This window comes from Labrus mixtus, chromosome 4, assembly GCF_963584025.1.
Source record: "Labrus mixtus chromosome 4, fLabMix1.1, whole genome shotgun sequence".
Classification (NCBI taxonomy): Eukaryota; Metazoa; Chordata; class Actinopteri; order Labriformes; family Labridae; genus Labrus; species Labrus mixtus.
Window position 1 is genome coordinate 9,472,265 of NC_083615.1, and position 7,381 is coordinate 9,479,645.

General features: G+C 40.5%; 1 protein-coding gene across 1 annotated transcript in view; it reads right to left on the reverse strand.

Moving 5' to 3' along the window:
• Positions 1-4,243, reverse strand: part of LOC132972711 (cyclin-dependent kinase 17-like) — a 31,661-nt gene extending 27,418 nt beyond the window's left edge. Inside the window, exon 1 of the mRNA XM_061035746.1 lies at positions 3,872-4,243. The gene's annotated coding sequence lies outside the window, so the exon portion shown is untranslated. The remainder of the gene's footprint in view (positions 1-3,871) is intronic.
• Between the last annotated feature and the right edge of the window lie 3,138 nt (positions 4,244-7,381).

The following is a 7,381-nucleotide window of genomic DNA, read 5'->3' on the forward strand; positions in this document are numbered from 1 at the left end:
TCAGCACCTCTAAATTATGCGTAGCTATGCTGGCTGTAATAATGTTGGTCTGGATGAAGGTATGTGTCTGCTTCCAAAAAAAGACCAGACAAGTGTTAAGACAGCTTCTGAAAATCCTGCCAAGAGTGACGGGAAAGGGGCAATATAGGTCCATCACCTGTTTCAGACATTAATAATGCAGATGACAGCCCAGATATGTGGTGTGAGTTATTACTGTAATCAAACAGGTTCTCCTCCAGCTGGCTCCGCGGCTGCAGCGGGGTCTTAACCACCAGCAGGCTCTCCCAGATCCAGACTCAAGATAGAGAATCTGGGAGTAGACTCAAGTCAAACCTTCAAGCAGCATTTGTCTTGCAGGGCGAGTGCATGCGAGAGGCCTGAGCTGCATGCCGGTGGTCGAGCTCTTGTCTTAATGCAGCAGAGAAAAGAGGAAGAGTTTGTATTCATGGCTATCTATAGACAGGAGTGGTGCCTGTGACATAGCAGCTGCTCCCAAGAGCTGTGACACATTAACCTTCAGCCAGCTGTCTTGGCCTACCGCTTTAACATGAGCTCACTGACACACACTCAGACTCACTTATATTAGCATTTAACCTTAGAGAGGGAATTAAAAATCGCTAAAAAAAAAAAGTCAATGAAGTTTGGTTTGATGATAACACGTTTTGACTGTCAATGAAAAAGGGAGAGACTTCATTCTTGTCAAAAATGTTTGAACACAAACTTGCTGGGCATGAAATCATTTTGTGTATGACTGAATGTATTAATACACACATGTTCACTAACACATACACACAACCCTCATACACATAGTGAACCATCATCTGATCTGCACTGGGACTTGGAGGATCAGCACCCGGTGGCTACAGCTGTTTCACAGCGGGGTCAGGTTACCATCTGACCAAGGCCCCAAGGCCTTCACCAAGGCAACAGCCCCACCTTAACTACCACACGCGGGCAACACTGTCCTCACAACACTCCTGGCTGAACTGCAGGTAACAGGCTCAACACAAGGGATGTTCAGCGTGCTTCTGCGCCTGATGCTCAGACACACACACACACACACACACACATCTTGCCAGGGAGTTCACCCAGTTGTGCCTGTCAAACTGAAAGCTTCTCACAGGAAATGATTGAGAGAAAATGCTTTGACAGCGCTTTGATTCAGCCATCAGCAAAAGAACAAAATCTGTAAAATGTTGAACCGGGGATAAAAAAAAACGCAGTACGTTTTCTGGTCCTGACCGAAATGTTTGCCTGACCACAATGCTCGTTTCTTTCTTTTGATAAAACAGTATCTGGATCATAATTTGAGATTTTATTAAAAACAAACTTTTTGTTCAGCTGCTTAATAACCTTTAAGAGATGTGTGGATACTGGCAGGTTGGAGGCCCGATTGAATCTATGTGTAGAAATCATTTTAATGAAATATATTCATCAGTACCCTACAGGGACTTGATGTGTTTACAATGGACCGTGGTCCATTGTAAACACATAAATTAACCTGTTTTTAATTAACCTGCTTCTAATCTGAGCTTGTTAGGTCTCAAAGAGACCAGGAACAGGTCAGAATCAGGAGCAATAACAAGTACAGGAGAGAAAGGACCACTGGAGAACAGGGCAGGTGTCACGGTGAGTGACCAGTTTTAGCTTATAGGGTTTACTAAAACTGTGTTCACAAAACATTTTTTGTAAAGTTTGTTTACACATAGCAGCTATAAGAAGCCTCATTTTTAAAGAGTAAGAGTAAACACAGCCTCTTACTGAAATAATACGGATACTGTATATCCCGTATGTATGTGCACTTACACATCTCAGCCATGTGATGTGATATCACACTTTTTTTAAAGTTTCAGCAGCTTTACTGAAAATAGTCACTTTTTCCACTAGATTTGTGCCCTTATGTCTTCTAGATGGAGGAAAAAAAATGTTTAGCCTTGTCATCTTATGTATCTTATGATACAATACAGTTACAATTATAATGACAAATCGATTAGTCATTCAGCAGAAAACAAATCCAAAACTGTGTAAACAATTTGAAGCTTGAGACAAAACTGGACTTGGCTGAAGATCTTGTAAAAAACGTTCTGCATTTCGGAGGAGAGGTGAAAAGACTTCAAGATCTTAAACCGAGTCCAGTTGCCCTTGGATCAATCTTTGAATTGACCTTAACCTGGATGACTGAGAACCTACACAGATAACGAATAAACATTTGTAAGGTAATGTTTTCAAAGAAACACTCACAGTTTTTTCTGTTTCCTGTGTGTCAAGTCTTAAAATGTGTTAGCTTCCAAGTCCCATGTGATATTAAACTGAGTTATTGTGAATAAAAAAGAAAAAATATTGATGTCTTCTCTGGCTTTAGGAAACTGTTTTGGTTATTATTGAGTAATTACAGACAATTTGGAGACGTTCTAGTAAATCACTTCTCAGGGAAGAAAATCATATGAAATAATCATAACTGGAACCCTGATTCTGTTTTGTTTTTCAAACTTTCTGTTTCTGAGCAAGATACAGTTTTGAGGTCTCTTTACCATTTTTATTCCTGAAGCCCTCATTACAAGGGGATCAATACATTCGTAGTGTTGAAAAGATTGTTGATATTTACACGAATGATTGTGTTGTTGCAACCCTAAATAATGTTGAAAATCAAAGTGATTATTCTTATTCAAGCATTAGAAAACATTATGCTTAAAATTAAGGTTTTTTTTTTTAAACCTTTGAGACTGAGTTCTAACCATGTGCATGTAAAAACACAGAAAATAAATGTAATGTATTATAAAGGCTATGTTTTACACATATAAAGAGTCCAGTCTCATTAAACAGGAGTTGAACATTAGTATGGATGAATGACGTTTTGAATACATTTCAAAAATCACACAATCTGATGAGTGACTCAGCAGACTAAGAAAAAGGCGGTCAGTATCAAAAAAAAAAATTAAATATGGCAATAAATATGTAAACACATTGTGTCCTGGGTGATTTCACATCAAATGTACTTCCTCATCAGTTTGCCATGAGGATCCCTCCCCCTCTCCAGAACAATGATGTCTTCCTTTTTGGACATCCTGCCAACTTCACACTCATCTCAGTCCCCCCCCCCCCCCCACACACACACACACACACACACACACACACACACACACACACACCACCACCACCACAGGTTAACTCCCCACTGGAAGGAGGACAGAGGTACAGGAATTCATTGTGTTGAAATTCCTAAAAGCTGCAGGAGTCTTTCATAAAGTGTGTCCCATGAAAGTCTGATGTCCTGTCCTGTGCTGTGCTGTGCTGCCCCGGCTTACAGATCGAGAGTATAAGGGTGTGTGTGTGTGTGTGTGTGTGTGTGTGTGTGTGTGTGTGTGTGTGTGTGTGTGTGTGTGTGTTCACGGGCTGGTACAGTTTGCTCACAAGTAGTTTGAATAAACGACTTGAATAGGACATCTGTGAAATGTGGGTCAGTGAGTAGTAGCAGCTATGCAAGACGATACATGCATAGCAGAGCAAGTAAGCCCTCCCTTCCTACAGCCAAACCCCACACAGTTTACTGACAAGAAAAATAGCCGATTGTTTGTGTTGCTCTTACAACAAACCTGACACACATGTTTAACTCAAGAGGGCATGAATTGACACCACTTCCACAACTCCCTGCTTTCGGTTTAATGCTGTCTGTAGTTAACCTGTTTGTTTTAGTGATTTAGTTACCTAAACGGAGCATTCACACACACACAGGGGGGTTCTGTGAAGTAAACATTGCTGCATTGTTTAGCCTGTTTTGTGTCAACGCGGGGTGGTAGAAATGTTATGAAGCTGCTGTTCCCCGAGGTTAATTCACGTAAAGTTACGCAGTAAAATGTAAGCTCTCTCTCACCAGAAACGATGAGCGTTACTCCGACCGGAGTCCCCGACCTCGGAGCTTCTTCTCAGGCCGGATGCCGTCTTTCCCTCCGAGCGTGAAAAAAAAAAAAAAAAAAAACACCGACGGCTCCTTCTTCTTCTTCTTCTTCTTCTTCTTTGTGGTTTCCGTACGGTGGTGGCTACTTTCTGGTCTCCGGTGTAGCTTACACCCGAGGGGCTTTAACCTTCGGCCGCATGGCTTCGTTAGACGGCGTCAAAGTTTCACCCCCGGGTAGAAAATGAGAAGCTTTGTTGGTGGTTTTGCGTGTCGGAGAGACCATGGCAGTGTGTGTGTGTGTGTGAGAGACGATGGTGATTACTGGTTGATCTCTCTCTCTCTCTCTCTCTCTCTCTCTCTCTCTCTCTCTCTCTCTCTCGCTCTCTGCCTGCTGACGCTGCCACCAACACCGCACGGCCGTGTCATCAGTCTGTCAGCGGGGAAACAGGGCCACCCATCGGCTGCCGAGTGAACAAGCAGTGGCGCAGACTGTGTGGCCCCACAGAGACCCCTAGTGGACAACATGCAGCACTGCTACAAATATGCGAACACATTTCACAACTTAATTTATTACTCAGTGGTGGAGAATACCTTGAATGCATTTTACCAAGTACTCTACTGAACTTTCATTGTAAGATAGAAAGTTACTGTTGCAAATTGTCCCTTAGGGCCCTTTTATACAAATAACCAGCTGACTATTTTATTTATAATTCCTTGGTTATCTGTACACACATTCTGAAAAAATTCAATTCAATTCAATTAAAAAAACTTTATTTGTCCCTGGGGGGGGGGGGGGGAGGCAATTCAAAGGCAAACAGAGCAGTAAATTAACAACAGTGCAAGTAAACGATTTTTTTTAAACCTAAATATAAAGTGTCAATTTAAATACAACTTAAAGCTTAAACTTAACTTAAAGAGTAGATATAAGTGGACAGTGATCGGACTAACAGATGTAAACAGATGTAAACAGAACTATGTGCAGTAAACAAGAAATAAATATATATATATACAGAGCTATGTGCAAGTAGGCAAATACTAAATGATAAGTTATTAAGGTGTATGGTGAATAATGGAACAACAGAACTAATATATACAATATAACTGTAAAGGTAAAAATGAGATAAATATAAGTGACCGTAGTGCAATGATGGATAAGAACAACAGGAATAAATTAACCAGAACTGGATGAATACTGATATAAAAGGTGAGAAATGCTAATTAACCAGAGCCACACATTACCCTTTTTCCAATTCCTTTTTTCATCCAAACACAGCAAACAGAAGTCTGCATACTTTCCGGGTGGATTTTATGCAGAAGCACGGAGAGAAAGCGGCCTTGTTGAGGGTCCTGCTTCAACTGTACCTAAGAGCAAAAAAAAATCAGCTCCAGCACTGGGCCCGCACTTCTTTCCCCCAGTCTGTCATCCATGTTTAAGTGGGAGATTGATACTTAACCAACTTTTGGAGGTTTTATTAACCAAGGTAATGGAGCTGATTCAGCCTGACGATGAGCCCTAAAGTCGAATAAGTGATTAGTTGTCAGCTACTCAACTAGACGTATCAGCTAATAAACTTGCAAGGTTTTTAAATCACAGATAGAAATATCAAATGGGCCAGAAAACAGCTTATCCACTTTAAACTTAAAAGAAAATATGGAGGATGAATACTGCCACTTAATAAAACTGATTAGATTGGCTGAAGTACAAAGTATATTGCACACCCAATTTGTCAAATACTAAATATTAAAAAAAAACATCTTTCCACAGCTTTGGAAGGAATCAAAAAGTTATCCCACTGCCTAAAAATAGGAAAGCTACATTTAATGGTCCTAGTAGTCGTCCCATAAACGTGTTACCAGCACTAAGAATGAGGGAAGACAGTATTTGATCGAGTAAAAGAATACGTCTCAGAAAATAATCTGATCACAAAACTCCAACATATGTCTACATGCAAAGATGTCATGGAAACAGATGACACAACGATCTGGATAACAGATCGTTGTGTCATATCAGAGCACTCCTATTAGATTTTACAGCAGCATTCGATGTCATCAACCCACGCAAGCTGGAGGGTTACAGATTTAGACCATCAGCAGCTGCCTGGATGGAAAGCTATCTAGCAAATAAATATCAGAGGGTCTTCTTTAACGGAAGTCACTCAGATAGTGTGTCTGTGGAATGTGGTCTTCCTCAAGGGAGCGGCCTTAGCCCACCCTCCATCTATACCAGTGATTTACCCTTGTATCCCCAATGCTAAATGAACCATGTACACAGAAGATACTGTAGTATATGCATCAGCAACAACACCTGCTGATTTGACTGTCGTCTCAAACAAGAAGCTAGTTATTTTTTTTTTTGATTATTATTATTTTTTTTTTTATTAGGTGATGTAGAACAATACAAGACAAGTGAGGGACATGACAAGAGCAAAAGTATGTAGGAGACAGGGGAGACACGACGATACAATGCACAGCATAGACAAAGACAAGACAGGCAAGCAGGGAGTAATAATAACGTTTAGCAATTTTGTCTGTTGAGGGTGTTGAAGGGCCCTGCTTGTGTGTGTGTGTGAGTGTGTGTGTGTGTGTGTGTGTGTGTGTGTGTGTGTGTGTGTGTGTGTGTGTGTGTGTGTGTGTGTAATTTGAGTGTATGCTTTAATTTTTTTTTCCCTTCCTCTATACCCCTATTCCTATGTTTGTCCTTCTTCTTTCCTTCATTCCATTTTTCTTTTCTTTTCTTTATTTTTGTTTTATTTTTTCCTTCTCCTCCTTTTTCTTCTTTCCCCTTTCCTCCCCCTCTTTCTTTCTATATATATTATCTTTTTTTTTCTTTTTTTTTTACTTCAGTCATTGTGTGATGCAGGGGTGCCCCTGTCTCAGCTGCCCCCAGACCCTGCGGAGGGGGCCAGCTGATAGGGTCTAAGGAGCTAGTTATTATAGGAAAATGGAAAACAAGCTGAATACATCCAAAACAAAAGGCATGAGCCAAAGCTCAGACTTTTTATAAATAACATATCTGTTGGGCAAGTAAAGAAACTAAACTATTGGGAATCACCCTATGCCCAATAAATTGTCCTGGTCAAAAACATATACACTATTGACAATAAAATAGGAAGTTCAATAGTAAGGCGATGCAGAAAATGCATTACTCCTGACTTAACTAAGCATGCTCTGGTTTTTAAAAAATCTTTTAGATTATTCAAGACAACCAGTGTTTGCTTCTGGGGAGCACAAATTCATAAAATTCTACATGAAATGTAGGTTGCAGCCCTAAGAGCCCTTTATGTTTCCTCGAGAAACAGACCCTGAGAGGCCCTTGATACTCAAAAAAGCGTTCCTACTGGATCGTGTGTGCACTAGAGGAAACTAACATTTACTGCAGCACAATAGATTCATAAATGAATGCGTAAAGGAGCATCAAATCCTGCGCATCCTGTGCTTTTTTTCAGTCTGTTATCACATCTGCATGCAATATTTCCCCAGGGTTCC